At 45.4% G+C, this 12367-nt stretch overlaps 2 pseudogenes; one reads left to right on the forward strand and one right to left on the reverse strand.

Annotated features, from left to right (window-relative positions):
* Positions 1–9159: 9159 nt before the first annotated feature.
* Positions 9160–9398, reverse strand: LOC139248354 (U2 spliceosomal RNA; annotated as a pseudogene).
* Positions 9399–10898: 1500 nt separating this feature from the next.
* Positions 10899–11284, forward strand: LOC139248130 (histone H2A type 2-A-like; annotated as a pseudogene).
* Positions 11285–12367: the final 1083 nt, after the last annotated feature.

Here is a 12367-nt window from a genome sequence, read left to right on the forward strand (position 1 = left end):
CCCCAGCTGTTTACATTGTACATTAATTATTTGGACGAGGGGATTAAATGTAGTATCTCCAAATTTGCGGATGACACTAAGTTGCGCTGCGAGGAGGATGCTATGAGGCTGCAGAGTGACTTGGACAGGTTAGGTGAGTGGGCAAATGCATGGCAGATGAAGTATAATGTGGATAAATGTGAGGTTATCCACTTTGGTGGCAAAAACAGAGAGACAGACTATTATCTGAATGGTGACAGATTAGGAAAAGGGGAGGTGCAACGAGACCTGGGTGTCATGGTACATCAGTCGTTGAAGGTTGGCATGCAGGTACAGCAGGCGGTTAAGAAAGCAAATGGCATGTTGGCCTTCATAGCGAGGGGATTTGAGTACAGGGGCAGGGAGGTGTTACTACAGTTGTACAGGGCCTTGGTGAGGCCACACCTGGGGAGTATTGTGTCCAGTTTTGGTCTCCGAACTTGAGGAAGGACATTCTTCCTGTTGAGGGCGTGCAGCGAAGGTTCACCAGACTGATTCCCGGGATGGCGGGACTGACATATCAAGAAAGACTGGATCAATTGGGCTTGTATTCACTGAAGTTCAGAAGAATGAGAGGGGATCTCATCGAAACGTTTAAAATTCTGATGGGTTTGGACAGGTTAGATGCAGGAAAAATGTTCCCAATGTTGGGGAAATTCAGAACCAGGGGTCACAGTCTAAGGATAAGAGGTAAGCCATTTAGGACTGAGATGAGGAGAAACTTCTTCACCCAGAGAGTGGTGAACCTGTGGAATTCTCTACCACAGAACGTTGTTGAGGCCAATTCACTAAATATATTCAAAAAGGAGTTAGATTTAGTCCTTACTACGAGGGGGATCAAGGGGTATGGCGAGAAAGCAGGAATGGGGTACTGAAGTTGCATGTTCAGCCATGAACTCATTGAATGGCGGTGCAGGCTCGAAGGGCTGAATGGTCTACTCCTGCACATATTTTCTATGTTTCTATACCAAAGACTGACAGGAACAAAGATAGATACATACTCCCATATCAGAAACTGACTTGTACACAGATAGATAAATACTCCTATACCAGAGACGGACAGGCACACAGATAGATACATAATCCCATACCAGAGACTGACAGGGACAGAGATAGATATATACTTCCAGACCAGACACTGACAAGCACAGAGATAGATACATACTTCTATACCACAGACTGACAGCACAGAGATAGATACATACTCCCACCCCGGGCACAGAGATAGATACATGCTCCCATATCAGATAGTGACAGGCACAGATAGATACATGCTCCCATACCAGCGACTGTCAGCACAGAGATAGATACATACTCCAAGACCAGAAAGTGACAGCACAGATAGATGCAAACTCCCATACCAGAGACTGACAGGCACACAGATAGATGCATACTCCCAGACCAATACATAAGAATTAGGAACAGGAGTAGGCCATCTAGCCCCTTGAGCCTGCTCCGCCAATCAATAAGATCATGGCTGATCTGGCCATGGACTCAGCTCCACTTACACGCCCGCTCCCCGTAACCCTTAATTCCCTTATTGGTTAAAAATCTATCTATCTGTGACTTGAATACATTCAATGAGCTAGCCTCAACTGCTTCCTTGAGCAGAGATTTCCACAGATTCACAACCCTCTGGGAGAAGAAATTCCTTCTCAACTCGGTTTTAAATTGGCTCCCCCGTATTTTGAGGCTGTGCCCCCAAGTTCTAGTCTCCCCGACCAGTGGAAACAACCTCTCCGCCTCTATCTTGTCTATCCCTTTCATTATTTTAAATGTTTCTATAAGATCACCCCTCATCCTTCTGAACTCCAACGAGTAAAGACCCAGTCTACTCAATCTATCATCATAAAGTAACCACCTCATCTCCGGAATCAGCCTAGTGAATCGTCTCTGTACCCGCTCCAAAGCCAGTATATCCTTCCTTAAGTAAGGGGACCAAAACTGCACGCAGTACTCCAGGTGCGACCTCACCAATACCCTATACAGTTGCAGCAGGACCTCCCTGCTTTTGTACTCCATCCCTCTCGCAATGAAGGCCAACATTCCATTCGCCTTCCTGATTACCTGCTGCACCTGCAAACTAACTTTTTGGGAAAAGAGTTTCATGCACAAGCAACCCCAGGTCCCTCTGCATCTCAGCATGTTGTAATTTCTCCCCATTCAAATAATATTCCCTTTTACTGTTTTTTTTCACCAAGGTGGATGACCTCACACTTTCCGACACTGTATTCCATCTGCCAAACCTTAGCCCATTCGCTTAACCTATCTAAATCTCTTTGCAGCCAATCTGTGTCCTCTCCACAACCCGCTTTCCAACTAATCTTTGTGTCATCTGCAAATTTTGTTACACAACACTCTGTCCCCTCTTCCAGGTCATCTATGTATATTGTAAACAGTTGTGGTCCCAGCACCGATCCCTGTGGCACACCACTAACCACCGATTTCCAACCCGAAAAGGACCCATTTATCCCGACTCTCTGCTTTCTGTTCGCCAGACAATTCTCTATCCATGCTAATACGTTTCCTCTGACTCCGCGTACCTCTATCTTCTGCAGTAATCTTTTGTGTGGTACCTTATCAAATGCCTTTTGGAAATCTAAATACACCACATCCATCGGTACACCTCTATCCACCATGCTCGTTACATCCTCAAAGAATTCCAGTAAATTAGAAAATTCCAGAAAAAACAGAAACTGACAGCACAGAGATAAATACATACTCCCATACCAGAGTCTGACTTGCACAGAGTTAGATACATACTTCCATACCAGACAGTAACAGGCACACACATATATATATATATATTCAGCCATACCAGAGATTGACTGGGACAGAGATAGATACATACTTCTATACCAGACACTGACAGGCACACAGATAGATACATACACCCATACCAGCAATTGACTGGGCCAGAAATAGATAAATACTCTCATAACAGAGACTGACAGGTACAGAGATTGATACATACGCCCATACCAGAAACTGACAGCACAGATAGATACAGACTCCGATACCAGAGAATTATAGGCACAGAGATAGATACATACTCCCACACCAGAGATTGACAGCACAGAGGTAGTTACATAATTGTATACCGGACACTGACGGGCACAGAGATAGATACATACTCCCATACCAGAGACTGACTTGCACACAGATAGATACGTACTCCCAGACCAGAGACTGACCGCACAGAGATAGATACATACTCCCACACCCGGCACAGAGATACTCCCATACCAGACAGTGACAGGCACACAAATGTATACATACAACCATACCAGCTACTGACAAGCAGAAAGATAGATACAAACTTCTATACCGACACTGACATGCACACAGATAGATACATAATCCCATACCCAAGATTGACAGGCACAGAGATAGATACATACTACCACACCAGAGACTGACTTGCACACAGATAGATACATACTCGCAGACCAGAGACTGACGGGCACAGAGTTAGATACAAAGTCCCATACCCGGCACTGACAGGCACACAGATAGATACATGCTCCCATACCAGAAACTGACAAGCACACAGATAGATACACACTCCCACACCAGAGACTGACAGCACAGAGATAGATACATACTCCCACACCCGGCACAGAGATAGATACATACTCCCATTCCAGAGACTGACAGCACACACATTGATACATGCTCCCATACCCGAGACTGACGGGCACAGATAGATACATACTCAAATACCCGACACTGACAGGCACAGACTGATACGTTCTCCCATAACAGAGACTGACGGGCAGAGGTGGATACATACGCCTATACCAGCGTCTGACAGGTACAGACATAAATAGGTGCTCCCATACCAGAGATTGACTGGCACAGATAGATACATACTCCCAAAGCAGAGACTAACAGGCACAGAGATAGATACATACTTCCATACCAGAGACTGACAGGCACAGATATAGATACATTCTCCCTCACATGAGACTGACAGGCACACAGATAGATACTTACTCCCATATCAGAGACTGACAGGCACAGAGATAGATATATACTTCCATTCCAAGCACTGATAGGCACAGAGTTGGATACATATTCCATACCAGAGAGTGGCAGAGACAGAGATACATACTCCTATACCAGAGACTGACAGGGACAGCGATAGATACATACTCCCAGACCAGTGAATGACAGGCACAGAAAGATACAAAGTCCCACACCAGAGACTGACAGGCACAGTGATAGATACATAATCCATATCAGAGAGTGGCAGAGACAGAGATAGATACATACTCCGATACCAGAGACTGACAGGCACACAGATGGAAACATCCTTACCAGACACTAACTGGCACAGAGATAGATACATGCTCCCACACCAGCGACCGACAGGCACAAAAATAGATACATACTCCCGTACCAGACACTGACAGGGACAGAGATAGATACATACTCCCATACCAGAGACGGACAGGGACAGAGATAGATACATACTCACATACCAAACACGGACAGCATGGATCGATACATACTCCCGTACTTGACACTGACCGGGACAGGCAGAAATGGATACATCCTCCCATACCAGAGACTGACAGGTACACAGATAGATACAGATGGGAGTACCAGATGGGTAGATCAGGGCCAAGGAGAGGCGAGGGCCCAGGGGCAGCATGGACCAGCCCACACTGCGATATGTGTGCGCACTAGGTCAGTGCCGCAGAGCTGGTCTCCAGTCGTCTTGGATAACCCTTGCCACTGGACCAAGACCTAGCTCTGTCAAGTCCGTGTGGTGGCTGGTGTGCAACTGCCACCACATGTTAAAAAAAAATCGACGCACAGGTACCTTTCACCCTTTAACATGTAGTTCGGGACCTGGAATATTAGGTCTTTCATTGAAACACCTGTGAACTTTTTGGCATGGAAGCAAGTCATCCTCGACTCGAGGGACTGCCTATGACGATGATGACTCCCATAACAGACACGGACTGCACGGATCGATACATACTTCCATAGCAGACACTGACAGGGACAGAAAGATACATAGTCCCACACCAGCGATCGACAGGTACAGAGATAGATACGTACTCCCATACCAGATATTGACCGGCACACAGATGGAAACACCCTTAGCAGACACTAACTGGCACAGAGAAAGATACATACTCCTGTACCTGACACTGACAGGGACAGAGATAGATACATACTCACATACCAGCGACTGAAAGGGACAGAGATAGATACATACTTCCATACCAGAGAATGGCAGGCACAGAGATGGATACATACTCCCAAAGCAGAGACTGACAGGCACACAGATAGATATTACTCCCATACCAGTCACTGAATGCACACAGATAGATACGTACTCCCATACCAGAGACTGACAGGCACAGAGATAGATACATACTCCCATACCAGACACTGACAGGCACAGAGATAGTAACATACTCCCATACTCGACACAGACAGCACAGATAGATACATACTCCCATACTAGAGACTGACAGACACACCGATAGATACATACTTCCATACCAGGGATTGACAGGCACATAGATAGATACATACTCCCATACCAGAGACTGACAGATTCAAAGGAAAACCATCTCTGAATTAGGTAGAAACTGGCAGTTATAGGATAAGACCCAGACTAATAAATCAGAAGATGACAAGGACAGAATAAAATCCAGATTCCCATAACGGACACTGCCAGATACAGAATAAAGTCCACACGCACATACCAGAGACCAATAGATACAGAGCGACGCTCACGTACCAGGGACTGAGAGAAACAGACTAAAACCTACCATCGCAAAGCTGAAAATGACAGATACAGAGTACTCCCCTCTATTCCATATCAATAAAAGTGGAGAGAGGAACAGAGTTAATGTTTCAGGTGTATGAGCCTTTGTCATCGAACTGAAACGTTAACTCTCTCTCTCTCCACAGATGCTGCCTGACCCGCTGAAATTTCCAGCATTTTCTGTTTTTATTTCCAATTCCAGCATCCACAGTATTTTGCTTTTATACTTGTATATCATAATAAAAATAAGAACATAAAAAATAGGAGCAGGACTGGTACGGAATAAAAAACACTGTCATATCAAACACTGACAGATACAGAGTAAAAGTCATAATCACATACCAGAGGTGGGCTGATACAGAATAAAGTCCATAATCATAAACCCGGTTTCAATACAGTACATAGAAACCCCCCACAATAATCAGAGAATGTGTGCAAAGATTAAAATCCACATTCACAAACGAGAAATTCACAGGTATTGATTAAAACACTCACTTATATATCCCAAACAGAAAGTGGATTAAATTTTGACTGAATCCTACGGCCATGAATTGAACCCAGATCAACGAGCTTGGAAGGCAGCTGTGCTCACCACTCTACCACCATCACACGCATCAAGCGGGAAAGCATCGCTTTCTGTTTTTACACGTGCCTGTCAATCCCACACTGACACATTGTACCAGAGAGTGACAGATAGTGTCTTTACTATACTCCCAGTCAATCCCACACTGACACACTGTACCAGACAGTGACAGATAGTGTCTTTACTATACTCCCAGTCAATCCCACACTGACACACTGTACCAGACAGTGACAGATACAGTGTCTTTACTATACTCCCAGTCAATCCCACACTGACACACTGTACCAGACAGTGACAGATACAGTGTCTTTACTATACTCCCCAGTCAATCCCACACTGACACACTGTACCAGAGAGTGACAGATACAGTGTCTTTACTATACTCCCAGTCAATCCCACACTGACACACTGTACCAGACAGTGACAGATACAGTATCTATCCTGCACTGACCAGTGAGTCCCACATTAGCACACAGTAGCTGAGTGACAGAGGCAGTGTCTGTTCCACACTCAATGATTAACCCCAGCACTGTAGACGTCTCTGCAAAGACACGTTTGGTTGAAATGAATTGCCCAGTAATGTCTATCCCACACTCAGTGATTAACCCACTGTTCACACTACAATCGGGTGAGCGCCTCCACCTGCTTTTAATGGTTGTTTGGAGTTTTCAGCCGGACCAATAAAATACTTTGCAATAGTTTAAGCTGAACATAAACATGGTTCTGAGCGATCTGTGGAATTTAAAATGGGTTCTGCTGAATGATTGTCACTTGTTGCAGCACTCGCTTTCAGCCAGGAGATGGCAGCAACCTCTAACAGTTAGGAGTGTACAGATTGTGTCCACACATCTGGACGGCCATGAGTCTGGTACTACCCGGAGAGCTGGCCAAGCACACTAGCTCCAAGTAAATCTCCACAAATTACTGACAAAAAAAAACAGAAAACACCACGATTCACATACAGGAAAATGACAGATGCAGGTTAAAATCCCAACTCCAGTGATTCACAACCCTCTGAGTGAACAAATTTCTCCCAATCTCAGTTCGATATTATTGTACCAACACTACCTTACTCTTACACTCCAACCCATTTGCATTAAGGGCTAACATACCATTTATCTTCCTAACTGTTTGCTGTAACTGCATGTTAACTTTCTGTGATTCATGTACAAGGACACTCAGATTCCACTCAATAACATTTACTAGTCTTTCTCTTTTAAATAAAGTCAGTTGTTTCATTCATATAAAGTAAAATTCACACTCACATCTCAAAGTCTGAACAATACACAATAAAACCCACACTCACATATCAGTGACTGTCAGGGACAGAGTAAAACACACTCACATAACAGAAACTGACAAGTAGAGAGTAAAACATGCATTTGCATAACAGAAACTGACCAGGTACGGAATAAAACCCACACACACATCCCAGGACAGCGAGACAATGTGAAAATCACACTCACATACTCGAAGCTGACAGGTGTATAATGAAACCCAAATTCGCTGAGCAGAAACTGAAGAAAAAACAACACTCACATAAATCATATTTCCAAATATGTTTATCAAAGTTAGGTGCGCCTTTGTCGAGCTGTGTCAAGTAAATAGCCCTTACGTTTGAGAAATTCCTTGACCTGCAAGTCTAAATAAATATTTAATCACTTAACACAATGGTGTAATCAAATTCAGCTGTAAGAAATGGAAGAAGGCCATAAGGCCCCTCGAACCTGCTCCACAATTCAATTGGATCATGGTTGAACAGCCAAAAATCCACGCGGTGCTTCTGACAAAGAAATCCAATGCTGGGCCCAGCAAGAGCAAGTAAAATGGACAAGATTTAATCTAATACCACGTTGGTTCTTTTCAGAGCCACACACTCTATCTGTGAAAGGGCTGGTTACTGTCTGAAGAAACTGATCTATTGATCACAATCTTATCAGCTGTGCTTCAGTTGGTAGCACCCTTGCTTCTGAGTCAGAAGGTTGTGGGTTCAAATCCCTCTCCAGGGACTTGAGCACAAAAATCTAGGCTGACATACCAGTGCAGTGATGAGGGAGTGCTGCACTGTTGGAGGTGCCATCGAAAGGAAGAGACGTTAAACCGAGGTCCCTCGCTCTCTCAGGTGGATGTAATAGATCCCACGACCACTATTTTGAAGAAGAGCAGGTCAATTATGCCCGGTGTCCCGGCCAATACTTATCCCTCGATCAACACAACACAATGGATTATCTGGTCATTATCATATTGCTGTTTGTGGGAGCTTGTTGTGCACGAAATGTCTGCCGCCGTTCCTACATTACTACAGTGTCTACACTTCAAAAAGCACTTCATTGGCTGCGAACCACGTTCAGAAGTCCGATGGTCGTGAAAGGCGCAATATAAATCCAGGTCACTATTTCTCTACTTGATATTAAATCCCGACGGTTGATAAACTGGGAGTTTCCTGACCAGAAGTCACCCTCAGTCAATCTCGGTTATAAACCGGTCAATGTCTGTTAAACATGTAAAAATCCAGATCGATAAACAGAGCAGCGAGTTTGCTGTTCAGATTATTGAATATATACTAGAAGATTTATGAACCTTCCTCATAAGATTTTTGCCTGATAACAGAACAGAAACACATAAAGAACAGAGTATAAATCAGGAGGTGTTTTTTTTTTTGAAATTCGTAGCCAATCGTTCCAATTCTTTGTCAAATCACAAACGCCAGAGGTCACCTTGCACACGCCAAGGATCACTCTGCGCCAATGCTCTTTGCCAAAAGGCCTAGAGCCACTGCACCGTTCGTGGAAGTACTGCATTACCAGGTTCGTGCCATGGAGGTGGATGGGTCAGGTCCCCCACACAACTCCGTGGAGGTGGATGGGTCAAGCCACCCCACCCACCTCCTATTTCCAAAAAAGCAAGCATATACCTTCCTGATCCAGGGAGAACCACCTTAGGGTTATGGTGGTTACTCCCCTGTCAGGTCAGTTACGCATGATCTTAGCCAAAAGGCCGAGAAGGAGGTGTTGCAACACATGACCTCATTCAAGAATTTTAGATTGTGGCGAGCATAAATTTGATTGGTCTCTTTAAACATCCAATCAGAGAGATACAGAACAATGGTTTTGACAAGCCAATCACAACCATTGCCTTCGCCCATCCCTCATTAGCATAGGGCTGTGGGCGGAGTGTGGAGCTGCCGATATAATGCGGGCTCGGAGCAAAGTTTCCCCAAATCTGCGCCTGACTGAACGAGACGATGGCTGACGAAAAGAAAACAGGTCCCGCCAAGAAAGGCGCCAAGAAAGTAATCAAGAAAACCCCAGCGAAGAGCGGCAAGAGGCGCAGAAGGTCGAGGAAGGAGAGTTACGCCATCTACATCTACAAAGTGATGAAGCAGGTTCACCCCGACACCGGCATCTCCTCCAAGGCCATGGGCATCATGAACTCGTTTGTGAGCGATATTTTCGAGCGCATCGCGGGTGAGGCTTCCCGCCTGGCCCATTACAACAAGCGCCGCACCATCAGTTCCCGGGAGATCCAGACCTCCGTGCGCCTGCTGCTGCCCGGGGAGCTGGCCAAGCACGCCGTGTCGGAAGGGACAAAGGCGGTGACTAAGTACACCAGCTCCAAGTGAGAATGCCCGCTGTCCTGACAGATGAAACCCCAAACACAACGGCTCTTTTAAGAGCCACCCACAATCTCTCTGAAAGAGCTGCACAAACGCATCTCCCTTTACACTCTGTTTACTGTAATTATTTCCTGAACAACTTTATTTGAGAACTTTTACACTTCCAGTTGTAGATTTAGTTTTGAATTCTCAGATATCAGTTTCACTGTCCGGTTCCACTTTAGCGTCGCCTTTTGGCTAAGATCATGCGTAACTGACTGCGGGTCAGTCCGTTTATTAAGCCGAGACTCCCCGCAGTGTAACAACCCAGAATGGGAGTTCTTCCAGAGACCAGAACCGGGGCTGTTTGAATACTCTGTCCCTCTTTTTTCACAGAAGGACTCCCAATTCTGGGCTCACTCCCGCCTTTGCAGGGGATCGATCGATAATCTGTGAAACCCAATTTTTACAAAGATTGAGTTGGAATGTGTCCGTTACAGAATCGGTGGGGATTGATTCCCGCCCATTAGACAGTTTGAAATAGTACCCGAATTTAATCCTGATTGTAACAGCCTGGCACTTGCAAGGGGAATGTGTAAAAGACAAAATTAATTACAATGTGTTGGGAAATCTTTGACTAATGGTGAATTTATATTAACATAATCCGCTATTTTAAAATTTCTTGGCGGGATTTTTGAATTAAAAATCGATATTCTAACTGTTGGAGACAGTAATTTCCGCCCTACTTCCATTGGTGGGCTAAACAGACTGTGATTGGTCACCTGAAAAGACCAATGAAATTCACCACCGAGCGACCAATCACAAATTCGCGCCCTGCATTCCTCCAGAAGGTATAAGAAAGGCAGATGTGGGAGGAGTTTCTCATTCTTTCTCTGAACGTGTGGATTGTGGAAATGTCTGGGAGAGGAAAAGCGGCGGTAAAGTTCGGGCCAAGGCCAAGTCTCGCTCCTCGCGGGCCGGACTGCAGTTCCCTGTGGGCCGTGTTCACAGGTATCTGCGAAAGGGGAACTACGCTGAGCGTGTGGGTGCCGGAGCCCCGGTCGACATGGCTGCTGTGCTCGAGTATCTGACCGCTGAAATCCTGGAGCTGGCCGGTAACGCGGCCCGCGACAACAAGAAGACCCGCATCATCCCCAGACACCTGCAGCTGGCCATCCGCAACGACGAGGAGCTCAACAAGCTGCTGGGAAAGGTGACCATCGCTCAGGGCGGTGTGCTGCCTAATATCCAGGCTGTGCTGCTGCCCAAGAAAACCGCCAGTGCGCCCAAGGGCAAGTAAAGCGGACAGGATTTAATCTAATAACCCAAAGGCTCTTTTCAGAGCCACCCACATTGTCTGTGAAAGGGCTGCTTTCTGTTCTGTGGAACATAATTGTCCAAGATTTAATTTAACATACTATACTGTCATTAAGGTGGGAGTTTGCTGATCAGAAATGAGCCTCAGACATTCTCAGTTATAAGCATAACCATCTAGAAGTCCGGATCATCAAACAGTGCCGCATGTTTGTTGTTAGCCGATATTCTGATCAGCGATTTAATATAGAGGGGGTCAGGCTTCCGAGAAATGCAAAACAGACGGAAGCTGAACGTGAGACCGTTGGTCATTGAACATGTTGGGAGAGCCGAATATGAACCGGATGTTAAGAACTAAGTGTAAAGAGAATGAGCGGTTGATGGGCCCACCGTCTCCTATTCGGGCAATAATTCAAAAGGGAGAAGTATATACATCCTGAACACATTGATCCATGCAGACCTTTAACCTTTTAATTTTCTGGAGGGAACCAGAATTCCAGCTTTGGTTAATTCAAAATATCCCAAATAGTATCCCACCTGTGCCCGCATTAAGAGCTGGGTTAAAGGTGAGATACAGATTGCAGGCAGCTCGTCCCCTCTCTGGAATTTATCCATTCCATACTCCACACCCAGAGATGGCTATCAGAGAGAGCGATAGAGAGACAGACACAGTATCAGTTTTACACTTTGTATCAGTGTCTCCATAATACGCTCAGTAACAGTGTCACACCTTCACGTATTGCACCAGAGAGAAACAGAGACATTATCAGTCTTGCACTTCCAACAGTGTTTCAATATCACGCTAAATAACAGTATCCCGCCTTCACAAACAGTAAGAGAGAGCGGATAGAAACTGAGAGGCAGAGAGAGGGGAGAGGGCTGAGCGAGAGACAGGAGAGTGCGAGGTAGGGCGATGAGGCACAGAAAGAGATGCAGTATCAGTTCCAGACTGACCGGTGAAGTCCCGTTTTATTCTGAAAGATCCCATTGGAGAGACAGAAGATGCAGTTTCGTCTCTCACTGATATTGTACCAGAGACAGACACATTATTAATCCCACACTGCGGGCC

Source organism: Pristiophorus japonicus, unplaced genomic scaffold, assembly GCF_044704955.1.
Source record: "Pristiophorus japonicus isolate sPriJap1 unplaced genomic scaffold, sPriJap1.hap1 HAP1_SCAFFOLD_29, whole genome shotgun sequence".
In the NCBI taxonomy this organism is placed as follows: Eukaryota; Metazoa; Chordata; class Chondrichthyes; family Pristiophoridae; genus Pristiophorus; species Pristiophorus japonicus.